The 13,170-nt window shown below is 35.4% G+C and overlaps 1 protein-coding gene across 6 annotated transcripts in view; it reads left to right on the top strand.

Moving 5' to 3' along the window:
* Nucleotides 1–13,170, top strand: part of Pde6 (phosphodiesterase 6) — an 840,004-nt gene that overhangs the window by 155,844 nt on the left and 670,990 nt on the right. The window lies entirely within an intron of this gene.

The following is a 13,170-nucleotide window of genomic DNA, read 5'->3' as shown; positions in this document are numbered from 1 at the left end:
TATTATTATTATTATTATTATTATTATTATTCTTGTTGTCGTTGCTGTTGCTGTTGTTGTTGTCGTTATTATAAAAGAGAAATCGACTCTTGCATTTATTAAGAATTTATGAACTTTAATTCACTGTAGAAAATACGCATTTTTATTACTTGTATTAAAGTAAATAACTTTACTCATACTTTTAATGTGATACTTGGAACTCCTTAGCTGCAAACATGTGGCTGATCCATGGCGGAATCGTTAACAGTGGAAGCCTCATTTCTTCATCGATGAATCTGAGTCTCTCCCTCTTTGATGTTTTAATTTTCAGTTAACGTCGAGAAGCCCAGTTCACAAAATTATGTAGTTGAAAATGACAATAACATATTAACTGCCATCTCGGAGATAGCCGAGTATTCACTCCTTATTGACAACCAAAATGTTTCCAAAGGAACTTCGAGAAGTTTTAATTCAATATTCTGTCTGCTTTTAAGTCTGCTAGTTCCTCTTGTAAGAGTATATTATTCGGAAGATGTTTTGAATTCACAATGAATGAATCACGAACCCAGTGAAAATCTCGAACACACTCTCCGAAATAATTCTTGAACTTCTGCTGCAAGATTACTAAATGTTCTTCAATTAAGTCCATCAACACTTTATTACCGTCAGCAAGGGGCCATACAGTTGGGCACATCTCAAACGACTCATTTTCAGGCATTAACAATGTTTCAACTATTATGTGTGTGTGTTTTTTTTTTGGCCTTTACGATAATTTCGGCTACCTTACAGCTAGCTTCCTGTACTTTTTGTGAAACCTGTACCGACGTCGTCATGAGCGTCACTTGTTTTTTTTTTTATTTTGTTCCAACAACCGACGATAATGATATTCATCTTTGTTTGACAGAAAAGAATGTTTTGTTACCAAATGTCGTTTCAATTTACTGGGAATGATAGCATTACTGAGATTTTCACCACACACAACACACTTGGGGATTGGGCATGTTTTGTCAACACACCATTTTAATTTCAATTAATTTTCGCGTCCCACCTTTCACCTTGTGAAGACACACCGGTTGCGGAACACTGGTATAGAGTGCCTATAACGAAAAGTTTGTCCTAACTCCATTATGGATATTAGCCAATTTGTTGTTGATTATATACGTACTGTTTCAACACTAGAGTCTATGTCGGAATTAACACTGGTTTAGATTCAAGAAGCGTAATCAACAAGATGTATAATGTTTCATGAAACTCATGTCATGGCAGTATGAGATTACCTCTCCTCATATAATGAGAGATATGCTCGGATTTCATCCATTAGGGTCTAGTGTTGCATCAAAATTGTGGCCAATTTTGCGTTCGCGTGAATAAGCAATTATGAAGCGGAGTATAACTACAGACAATCTACTGGGTTGTGAAGCGCGCCTAATAGCTGGTTGTACAGACGCCGGAGAATTTCTTGTTAGGTACCCGATAACGCCATACGCCATATCCATAACTCATAACACAAACTAAGGAGACTGTTTTCTATGGTTAAGTCTAACAAGAAAGAATTTAGAGACTACACTAAGGGAAACTGGTTTTCAAGCTATGATGTTCTGCATTTGTAACATTTATGTAAATCAGTGGCGTAGCGTAGCTTCCGAAGCTGACGAAGTAACTAAGATTAATACGTATTGGCTTTTAAGGAACCCGGAGGTTCATTGCCGTCCTCACATAAGCCCACCATCGGTCCCTATCCTGAGCAAGATTAAACCATTCTCTATCATCATATCCCATCTCCTCAAATCCATTTTAATATTATCTTCCCATCTACGTCTCGGCCTCCCTAAGGTCTTTTCCCCTCTGGCCTCCCAATTAACACTCTATATGCATTTTTGGATTCGCCCATACGTGCTACATGCCCTGCCCATCTCAAACGTCTGGATTTAATGTTCCTAATTATGCCAGGTCAAGAATACAATGCGTGCAGCTCTGCGTTGTGTAACTTTCTCCATTCTCCTGTAACTTCATCCCTCTTAGCTCCAAATACTTTCCTAAGAGCCTTATTCTCAAACACCCTTAATCTCTGTTCCTCTCTCAAAATGAGAGTCCAAGTTTCACAGCCATATAGAACAACCGGTAATATAACTGTTTTATAAATTCTAACTTTCAGATTTTTTGACAGCAGACTAGATGACAAAAGCTTCTCAACCGAATAATAACAGGCATTTCCCATATTTATACAGCGTTTAATTTCCTCCCGAGTGTCATTTATATTTGTTATTGTTGCTCCAAGATATTTGAATTTTTCCACCTCTTCGAAAGATAAATCTCCATTTCGTACAATATTCTGGTGACGAGACATAATCATATACTTAGTCTTTCCAGGATTTACTTCCAACCCTATCGCTTTACTTGCTTCAAGTAGAATTTCTGCGTTTTCCCTAATCGTTTGTGTATTTTCTTCTAACATATTCACGTCATCCGCATAGACAAGAAGCTGATGTAACCCGTTCAATTCCAAACCCTCTCTGTTATCCTGAACTTTCCTAATGGCATATTCTAGAGCGATGTTAGAAAGTAAAGGTGATAGTGAATCTCACTGCTTTAGCCCACAGTGAATTGGAAAAGCATCAGGTAGAAACTGGCCTATACGGACTCTGCTTTAAGTTTCACTAAGACACATGCTAAGATTAATACAGTAACAATTTATTCATTCATTTTGTGTTCTCCCCAAGGGCAGGTCTTTCACTGCAAACCCAGCTTTCCCCAATCGTTACTATTTTCTGCCTTCCTCTTTGTTTCCTCATATGATTCATATACAGTATCTTAATGTCGTCTATGATCTGGTATCTTCTTCTACCCCGAACTCTTCTCCCGTTCATCATTCCTTCCAGTGCATCCTTCAGTAGGCAGTTTCTTCTCAGCCAGTGACCTAACCAATTTCTTTTCCTCTTCCTGATCATTTTCAGCATCATTCCTTCTTCGCCCACTCTTTCCAACACAGCTTCATTCCTTATTCTGTCTGTCCACTTCACAGTTCCATTCTTCTCCATATCCACATTTCAAATCGTCGTTGCTCCTGCAATAACTCCTATATGACATATTTATCGATTTTCAGATTTTTGCTCTATTAAGTAGCTTAAATAGTGATACGGCAAATAATAAAATCTCCTACATTTAATTATATTCCTTTGTTTAGAAAATGTAAGAATTCACAGTCTCCTATGTACGGCTGCCATAGAATGAATAAATGTGTTTTTTCTTCCTACTGAAAAATGTTATATTTTGCACATATGAATTATTGCAGGAACGATGACGATATGTATTAATTGCCGAAAGGTCAGTACCGGTAATTATATTGTTTCTAAAATCGTCACTTTCTGTAAAATATAAATTATTCATTTACCGATTTACTTATTATTGATATCAATTTCACACCTCCTCATTCTAGTGCCGAGATCAAGAAAGCATGGGGCTCTATCTCCATGCCCCCGAAGTGCCTTTATGGCATGTGAAGGAGCTACCTTTACTCTATTAGTATCCATTTCAACTCCTACTCCATCTCACAATTTCACAATAAGATATGGGCTTTAGTGGTCGGGTTGAGCCTGATTTCAAAATTTATAAACATTGATTATCCCACCGAAAAATTGTTTTTAGAATTTGAAGTCTTGGAAATACATTTATATCAATGCATTATTAAATTTGGTATATAAAAATCACACATATTTCAGATCATATACTCACAAACAAAACCAAAAGGATGAATACAATACGTTTGTTGGAACCCAAGTGTTTAACGAGCACTGCTTTCAACCAAGTACTAATATCTGCCCTAATTTATAACAAATTATAAAGAAATAGGCATATTTATTTATCTCCAACAGTTTGAAATTTAAAAATGTATGTAAGCAATTTGTTATGAGTAGACTTCGTGGAATTGCCACGAGAATCGTAAGGTTTACTGCGCATGCGGTATAGACTGTATGAGAAAGGGGCGTGCAATATGATGGAGTATGTCTCTGATGTAAACACTGAGCAGTATACTGCGGTTACAATAAAACCTGTATCCTGCATTCCAGAAATGTAATGAATGATCATTGAAGTAGGGAATGTCTAAACATGTAAATACACAATTATTTTACAGTGAGATATATTAACTCTTAAAATTTAATTTAAGATGCTCACATCATCCTTGAATATGTGCATTGCAGTGAAGAGTTACGTACATTTTGAGCGACTGCAAAGTAACCTCCTCCGATGGTCACTTAAACAGTTTTTATATTGGGAAATGTACGTTCAACATCACACGATGTAATACGTGCATATTTGAAGAACGGAAAGTCACTACTTTTTAGTACACCAACTTCAGATGTCTTGTCGTGACCTGATAGTACATAATTTATAATACGAAGTTGTGATTAGGCAGAATTTTTAGCAATAATGTTTCTCAACTTACATTTCACTTTTTCTGAAATTAGTGAATTGTTATTTTGGATAACGGTTTGTGATACTTTATCCACTATATTAAGGGCTTCTGAGAGTTGTAGTTTAGACGATTCTAACAGGGTGATGCTTTTGGACATGATTTTAAAATTAGAGTCAGTGAACACAATATCTTCCAATATTCAGAAGGCAATGATTTTACAGCTGCAACAGCGGAACTGTCTGTGCTATCCAATGCATGAATTACCTCCATTATTTTGCCGTAATATTCTGCATAATAGGCCTAATTAACAGCATCGAACCACGTTCCCCAACGGGTCAAGACTGGCTGCGGGGGTAAGGGTATTCCAGGCGCAATTATTTGGAACAGCAACACTCTCATTGTAGTATGTTTGATTTAGTTCTTGTCTGCACTGAACAAATGTTAAGCTTTGACTATTCCAACCACAGTAATGCAAAAACAAGTGCTTACATAGGTATACATTAGCTGTAGCTGCTCTATCTATTTGGACCGGTCACAACTCTTAACATGAACTGCTTATACTACGAGACCGGGCGGTCGCTCACCTCCTCTATACTACCGTACATCGGCAACCTGATAGCATGTTGCGTGTGGCAATTCAACGAAGTCTAGTTATGAGTAATGATTAATTTTTAGATCTTATGTTGTAATTTATGCTTCTACACTTATTATGTATTGAATCCTACTCTGAGCACGAGAACACTCTCTTTTAGGGGCGTGCTAGAATGTTGTAAATTTACAATTTCTTTGTATTGTATTTTTCTGGCAATAAACATTATTATTATTATTATTATTATTATCATTATTATTAATATCATTATTATTATTTGAAAATAAATCTTTCCCAATCTATTATACGCGTCGAAATGACGAGCAGTAGGCGTTTAGCACGTTGGGGAAGTTCTACTGACGCATGCGCAGTAAAGACATTTAGTTGGTTGGTAGCTGGAAAAATGAGCTATGATTCATCCTACGAACTACCAACGGGCTAACAGGCTACGTAGTGCTCCAACCACGAGAAAGTCTCTGCCGGATGAGACGAAAGGGAGTAATGCTGTGAATGAATGTTGATGTCATAAGATGTCGTAAGGTCACACACGTGGGTACTCTTATCTCTATTGGCTCGCTGTCACAGCACAAACAATAAAATTGATACACACATGTTTATACTACCCTAGTTACAAAATTAGATCACTGTTAATCTCCTGATCTTTTAATCTCTCCATACAGGAAATAACATATGCAGGAGAGCGCATGGTTTTTAAACAGACGTTATAACGGTAATATTATTTATCTACTTCGCTCCAATAGATGACGCAATAGTAAGCACATTCCTTTCACGGTTGATCTCCTGGTTGGAGAACAGTAGCAGTCTACCTACTAGGCCTCGTCTTGCACGTCTCCATTGCTTAACGTTCAGGCATTCCTTCTGACTAGGTAACCGGTCAGGCTACCAACTACCAACCAGGCTCCGTCTTGCACGTACCCATACATCGTTCAGCCAATACCTTCTTTAGGTTTTCAATTACGGAAGCTAGACTTCGTGTCCGTTACGGAAAAAATCGGATAATAATCAATGTGATAAATCTAATTTTAAGTCTCATCAGAACGAGTGAACGATCGTTAGCTATTCGTGTTAGTAAATTGCTTTTCCAAAGTATTTCCATTTACGTGGAAAGGCGTTCTTGTTGCTTTGTACTTGATTGTGTCTGTCGTATAAGGACAATCCATTTTCTCCCTGCTTCCCTGACTCCCTCATTGGTTAAGGCGACGTTGGGAATCAATATACGAGCCACCTCACCTGCTTCTAAACTAACTCGTAATTGAAAGAATCGTATCTTATTGAGCGAAGTGACTTCAAGTACGAATCGGATTTCAAGACAAAACAGCCTGTAAAGAAATGTCTACTTTCATCTGTCATTGAAGTAGCTTATTTACTCGTGAAGTCCGTTGCTATCATGCTCAGAAATGACCGGAAAATGTAAACGTGCCCTACAAGAGACAGAATACTTCCGCTTTTATGTTGACTATTACACTTTTTATTACGTCATACTACTTTTGACCAATAAACTGATACGGAGCGACGTGTTTCAATCAAACATGGCTGCTTATCCTACAATTGTTATCACCTCCCTAGCATTTGTTTCTTTGTTTGCCAATATTGTACTATCAATAATTGTAGCTTTTAAAATAATTCATGTTTATTTCATCATACTTAATTAAAACTTTTCTATCATTTATCTTGTTTATATAACCAAGGACCCGGGTTCGATCCCCGGCGCCGGAGCGAATTTTTCTCCTCTAATATTAATTGTTACCGTAACAGATATATCCTGTAGGACCAAAAAAAAAAACAATCTTTACATAGATTCTTCTAGCAACAGTGCATATTTCTGTACAGATTACTGTGCATATTACTGTGGAATCCCGGCCACCAAGTCATTCAACTGAGTGCGCTCCTTGTATAATGGCAGTTGACTTAATAAAATGTCAACATACATGCCCAACTTGGAGTCAAGCCACAAAGGGAAAAACACTGGAGAAATGGGATTCGACCCGGTGCTGTGGATTGGACTTCGGCGTAGCTCAATTGTGAGAGCGCTTGGTACGTAGAACCAAGGACCCGGGTTCGATCCCCGACGCCGGAGCGAATTTTTCTCCTCTAATATTAATTATATTTTTTAGGTTATGTTATAGCTTTTGATATATGAGATTATGGATAGTCACGTATCAGAGATTGTTTAATATACATTAATAAATAATTGAAGTGGTATAAAACTGTTTTAATAAAAATGAAACTGAATCAACAAACCTTCTTGGCTAGTAATCGTCCATAGAGTTCAATGAAGAATGTATAGCTGGCACAACTGATAACAAGAGAACACCCGATCATAACACATTACTTCCATCTAGCGGAATATTTGTAATGATAAGAAGACACAATAATACATTTCCAAAATAGTTTAGTACAGTAGTGGCAAAAAAACCGGACCGACCCTTGTAGCTGATTTTAGAGTCTTTTTCACTCCAGAGCACGATAGACTGGTAACTAAGACTTTCGTGGTTCGAATCCTGCCTGGGAAGAAAACTTTTTTTTGTTTCTTATTCAAATTTATTCCCAATACTTTTCGATTGCAGGTATATTTTACTACTTAATTAACTTGTTATTCCCAACACATGAATTTTACCAGCAATCGAAAAGTATTGGGAATAAATTTGAATAAGGAACAAAAAAAAAAAAAGTTTCCTTCCCAGGCAGTATTCGAACCACGAAAGTCTTAGTTACCAGTCTATCGTGCTCTGGAGCGAACAGGGCTCTGAAATCAGCTACAAGGGTCGGTCCGGTTTTTTTGCCACTAGCTAGTGTACATATTTTAGTAAATAAATTAATATTTTATTGTATTAGAGCACTTTACTTCTTCTAATTTTATATACTTTCTTCTAATCGTGTAATAATCAATTAAATCCCACTCGAGTTTTGACTTTCTCTAGATAAATCAAAATTTTTAGTAAGATTACTATATATAAGTGAACACGGGAGATCCAGTGGCGGACAGTAGGAAAGGAGATAGTCTTTGCGTGTTATTACCTCTTCTGTACGACAATGTATTTAATAATAGCACATTATGCAACGAACCTATAATGAAGGTAATTAAGAAGTGAGTATGGATAATTATGAAACGAGCGCAAGCGAGTTTCATAATTTTCATACGAGCTTCTTAATTACCATTATAGGCGAGTTTCATACGGCTTTTTATGGTCGACCATATTTCTAACTTGATATTATTAACTTTTTAGCAGTGTCCCTATGTTGTGAGATGTGCGCAGACGCGAAAGTATTGATTTTTTTTCCGAGGAACAGATGTCCACATTGACCTTGCTAGGCCATAAGAACCTACAGAGATAACATTGAAATTAAATTAGACATTGAAAAACGAGATGACAAATTGAATTTATTTGAATATTATTTACAATTAACGCTAATTATTATAGTAACAGAACATAACCTTCTGCGACAGTATTGGATTTCCAGCCTCCGTGACTTTTCGCTAATTGTCTTTCGATTGCATATCCGAGAATAATCGATACTTGCGGTTTTATAACGGTAGAAAGCTGACCTGTCATTGGCCGAACAGTTGTAACCTGAGTCGTCATTGGCTGAAAGACCTGACCTTTAATGAGTAGGTGTACTTTAATGACATGCATTAAAGGTCTGCTACCAGGTGTATAATTACTACATTTCGGCATGGTCGAGCATAAAATACATTAAAAAACAAATTAATCAGTCCAGTTGTGGACACATAGGTATTTAGAGCATATTCTTCAGCAAGATGAAACATATTAGTTGTAAAAATGGCTCCAATTTTGTCATTGATTAGCAGAGGACACATTATAAGTATGTGTGATGCTTATATGCCTTCTGAAGAGATAAATTTGAGCATGCTTTCTAAGATTGAAGCCGTAGTTTGATTGATTAACACGTGGTAAGCACAAGGCGAAGATGGATTGAAATACCACAAGAAACAGAATTGCAGACCAAACATTACGACTTCTTAAAAAGATTTTACGTTTGGGAAGAACTTTTCATTCTTTCTGTCATATTTCTGGGCACCGCTTTGCACACTTCCTAAAACTTTAGATGTTGTTGAATAACTTTATTAGTGCTACAAATGCTGATGTTTCTATTCTTGGCCAATTCGCTTATTTTTCGACAGAAAATGGCATGTGGCGTATTATCAACCATAGTAACCCACTTTTAATTGATTTGCGCCACTTGAAAAGTACACAGCGAGTCAGTTTTCCTAGAACTTACTTACTTACTTACTGGCTTTCAAGGAACCCGGAGGTTCATTGCTGCCCTCACATAATCCCGCCATTGGTCCCTATCCTGAGCAAGATTAATCCAGTCTCTACCATCATATCCCACCTCCCTCAAATCCATTTTAATATTATCTTCCCATCTACGTCTCGGCCTCCCCAATTGTATTTTTCCCTCCGCCCTGCCAACTAACACTCTATATGCATTTCTGGATTCGCCCATACGTGCTATATGTCCTGCCCATCTCAAACGTCTGGATTTAATGTTCCTAATTATGTCAGGTGCGTTGTGCAACATTCTCCATTCTCCTGTAACTTCATCCCTCTTAGCTCCAAATATTTTCCTAAGAACCTTATTCTCAAACACCCTTAATCTCTGTTCCTCTCTCAAAGTGAGAGTTCAAGTTTCACAACCATACAGAACAACCGGCAATATAACTGTTTTATAAATTAATTCTAACTTTAAGATCTTTTGACAGAAGACTAGATGACAAAATCTTCTCAACCGAATAATAACAAGCATTTCCCATATTTATTCTGCGTTTAATTTCCTCCCGAGTGTCATTTATATTTGTTACTGTTGCTTCCAGGTATTTGAATTTTTCCACCTCTTCGAAGGATAAATCTCCAATTTTTATAGTTCCATTTCGTACAATATTCTGGTCACGAGACATAATCATATACTTAGTCTTTTCGGGATTTACTTCCAACCCTATCGCTTTACTTGCTTCAACTAGAATTTCCGCGTTTTCCCTAATCGTTTGTGGAGTTTCTCCTAACATATTCACGTCATCCGCATAGAAAAGTAGCTGATGTAACCCGTTCAATTCCAAACCCTCTGTGTTATCCTGAACTTTCCTAATGGCATATTCTAGAGCGAAGTTAAAATGTAAAGGTGATAGTGCATCTTCCTGCTTTAGCCCGCAGTGAATTGGAAAAGCATCAGATAGAAAATGGCCTATAGAACTATCCTGGATATCTTATATTAATTCAGCATTAGCTGTCTCTTCCGCAAAGAGAAACTTTATAACTCGTTTCTTTGTGTAACAGCATTCGAGACACAGATAATGTCCATGTCAGTTTTCTCCTGTTAATTTTTGACGCGAACAAAAGACTGCGTAATATACTGAGCCTACGTAGAATTTTTATGAGTAATATTTTAATACAAATAAAAAGTCTAATGAAATTTCAATAACCTACTTAAAACATAATTATTATATAGACATAGCCACGAAACTTTTATTACAGTTTTAATTATTATTGCATGGCAGAGGTTTCAGGTGTGAATAAAATGGTACCTGTATAAAAATGCCTGGTTTGAAGTTCTTGTCATATTAATTTGTAGAGCGCTGCTTGATGTACAAAGCTTTCAGGCTCTTGGCTTCCTCTTGTTTTTGTAATATTATTTGTGCGCTTTTAAAGTCGATGCAGATTTTTAGTGAAGAAGGAGAGACCTGTAATAAAAGAACAGGAAGGCACCAAAGAATGAAACGAAAAATCTGATATGAGAAATGAAGTCTATCTAATGGAACTTTTACGCTGTATTCATATTTAGTAACACAGTTCTTTCGACTAACGCTTATTATTATTTTTTTTTAAGAATTTCTTTCTACATCCCATTATAATACGGACTGATTTTCGGCTAATGAAGAGGATTTCATTACGAAATAGAATCTATACACGTAATCAAATTACGGGTTAAATTTTGTAAAGTTAAGCTAATGTATTGTATTGTATTTATTAACATTCCATGGTATTCATACATTGCTTACAGCTAGAATATGGAACAAGTCAAAAAACTTAATACTATTATAAAGTCTTAATTTATAGTCACAGTCTAGATGAAATATATACAGGAGAGATTTACAATATAGTCTACTAGTACAACACAAAGTTTTAGTATCAATTTCATGAAGCGTTATTGAATGTCATAAATTCACCTACAGAATAGAAGGCGTAAGAAATTAGCCACTTCTTTAATTTGGTCCTAAATAATTTTATGTTTTGAGTTTCATTTTTTATATCCATAGTGAGGCTATTAAAAGTTTTTACTGCCATATAACGCATTCCTTGTTCGTAGCACGATAGACTAGCCGATGGAGTATGAAAGTCATTTTTTGACGTGTATTTATGCTATGAACTGTTGAATTAGTTACAAAGTTTTCACAAATACATACGAGGAAGTTTATTAATGAAAAGATATACTGACAAGCCATGGGCATTATTTGTAGTTTTTTTAAAATAGTCCTACACGATTCCCTAGATTTGGCACCTACTATTATTCTAATTACTCTTTTTTGTAATAGAAATATATTGTTACTATCTGTGGAATTTCCCCAGAATATTATTCCAAAACTCATTACCGAGTGGAAGTATGCAAAGTAGCCTATATTGTTTTTAAGGTATTGATATTTACTATCTTTTGCATAGATCTAATAGCAAAACAAGCTGAATTTATTTTGTGGGTAATTTCTTTAATATGATTTTTCCAATTTAACACATTATCGAATTCTAAGCCAAGAAATTTGGTTGTTGTTGTTGTTGTTTCTAATAGGGATGTATTGTTAATTATTGCGCTAGAAATTTGCGACGTTGAATTTGGACAGGATTTAAATTGAATTAGGTTAGTTTTATTACAATTTAATACCAATTTATTGACTGAGAACCAGTCACATATTTTAAAGAGAATTTCCTCTGTTGAAGATTGGAATGTGCTGGAGTTATTGGCTGTAATTACTATACTTGTGTCATCTGCAAATAATATGGGATGACCTACATCTTTTATTAGGGGGGGGGGCAAATATTCGTACGCGATTGATTTGTATAACAAATTTTATATATTACGCAGTTTACAGAATGTTAAGAAATTAAATGAAAACATTTTAACAGGAAATAAAGACAACAGGCGTGAATGCAAAATATCTCCGTATCCAAGTATCCAGTCCTTAATTCACAACTTTCGCTACTTGTATCATAGAGTTATTGGCAAATTTAAGGAACACTGAGGTCGTTTTGAAAGTTATTCATGTATAAATCACCAATTTTAATGTTAAAATCTGTGCAACAAGAATTGGAATGTATAAGTTCACAATTATTACTTTTTAATTGTTTATATTGAAATATGAGCATTTAGAATTTAGGGACGAGCGGTAGCAAAATGGTTAAGACGCAACGCTGCAAACCGGAAAGTTGCGGGTTCTATTCCTTACGAATTGTGACCGGAAGTTTGGATTTTAAACCTTCTAAATGCTTAGTAACGGAGGTTCTAAGGGAACGTCTTCGCTGCGTATCCAAAATCCGCTTTGTGTTTTAAAAAAATATTACACTAAAAAGAAAAATGCATTGTCACTTTTAATTTCCTTGATTTTCAAAACTACTTTTGTATAATTTCAATCACTACAAAAAAAATTATTGAAATTACACCGACAGTGTTTTTTTTCCTGCAAAATCTTTTTAAAGCACATACACTGGCGAATTTTGGAGGCGTTGCGACGAATTATACTATAAGGTATAAGATTATCATGATTACGCTCGCACGTAATTGTTTGTAGTAATTTGTATTGCTTTCCATATTGATGTTAGTTATAGGTGTATTTGCAATGTATTTTTATACTGGTTGAGTGGAAGAGAAGGCCTTATGGCCTTATTAAGGCAGTACCAGTGAAATAAATAAATAAATAAATAAATAAATAAATATATATAAATAAATAAATAAATAAATAAATAAATAAATAAATAAATAATTAATTAAATAAATAAATAAATTAATTAATTAAGACACAAACACACAAACAAATAAATAAATAAATGAATAAATAAATAAGTAAATAAATAAATGAACAAAGGAATAAATAAATAAATAAATTAATAAATAGATAGACAGACAGACAGACAGGAAGAGAGACAGACAATTTAAATTG

This window comes from Periplaneta americana, chromosome 4 (assembly GCF_040183065.1).
Source record: "Periplaneta americana isolate PAMFEO1 chromosome 4, P.americana_PAMFEO1_priV1, whole genome shotgun sequence".
NCBI classification, from domain to species: Eukaryota; Metazoa; Arthropoda; class Insecta; order Blattodea; family Blattidae; genus Periplaneta; species Periplaneta americana.
This window is presented reverse-complemented; position numbering and strand designations above follow the sequence as displayed.